Source organism: Myotis davidii, unplaced genomic scaffold, assembly GCF_000327345.1.
Source record: "Myotis davidii unplaced genomic scaffold, ASM32734v1 scaffold247, whole genome shotgun sequence".
In the NCBI taxonomy this organism is placed as follows: Eukaryota; Metazoa; Chordata; class Mammalia; order Chiroptera; family Vespertilionidae; genus Myotis; species Myotis davidii.
Genome location: NW_006299593.1, coordinates 2,895,374 through 2,896,066, shown reverse-complemented (window position 1 = coordinate 2,896,066; position 693 = coordinate 2,895,374). Strand labels below are relative to the sequence as shown.

The window sequence follows — 693 nt, the reverse complement described above, 5'->3', positions numbered from 1 at the left end:
CGCCGCCCGGATGCTGTGACGGCCCCGAGAGGAGACCCGGCAACGCCAAGCCCAAGCTGGCGCCTCGTTAAACCGTGGACGCGACCTGCCGGCTGCCCGACGCGATACACCTTTGTCTCCTCCGAGTGGGTGTCGGTAAAGTTAGGTGCTTGGCATCCGGTGGCCTTAAATAGTACAGACTAGTAAGCTTAGTGTCTGCGATGGGCACTCCCGTGGTGGTGCACTCAGGGTAGCGGAAATGACTGCGGTTCTTAGCTGTAAAGGTGGCGTTTACCGATGGTTACCTTCCTCGGAACCGTCTTTCAAAGCCTGGAGCGCTTGACCGCTCACCCTGCGTGTGCATACGGCTGTGCAGCAGCTGGCTCAATCAACCTTTTTTTTTTCTTCTTCTTCTTTTTTCCGAAGAGTTGCAAACCAGGATGTTGACTTGTGAACTACAATGTTGTTTCTAAGTAGAAAATGTTTTCACACACACAGTCTGGTTGCTCGGTTTGTTTTTAAAGGTCACCAGTGGGGTCACCTAGATTTAACTTTTGTAATGAAATTTTTTTTTAATGATTCAAAAATTTTTTGCTGACACAACCACTAGGTATTGTAAAAGCGTTACAGATAACTTATGTTGATAGTTTGGTTCATAACATCTTTCATACAGTTTTAGGTAAGAATGCTTGTCCAGAAATGGACCCCTCCCCC

The 693-nt window shown here is 47.9% G+C and overlaps 1 protein-coding gene across 1 annotated transcript in view; it reads left to right on the top strand.

Moving 5' to 3' along the window:
* GMCL1 (germ cell-less, spermatogenesis associated 1) overlaps nucleotides 1-693 on the top strand; it is a 55,937-nt gene that overhangs the window by 427 nt on the left and 54,817 nt on the right. The gene's annotated exons all lie outside the window — the stretch shown is intronic.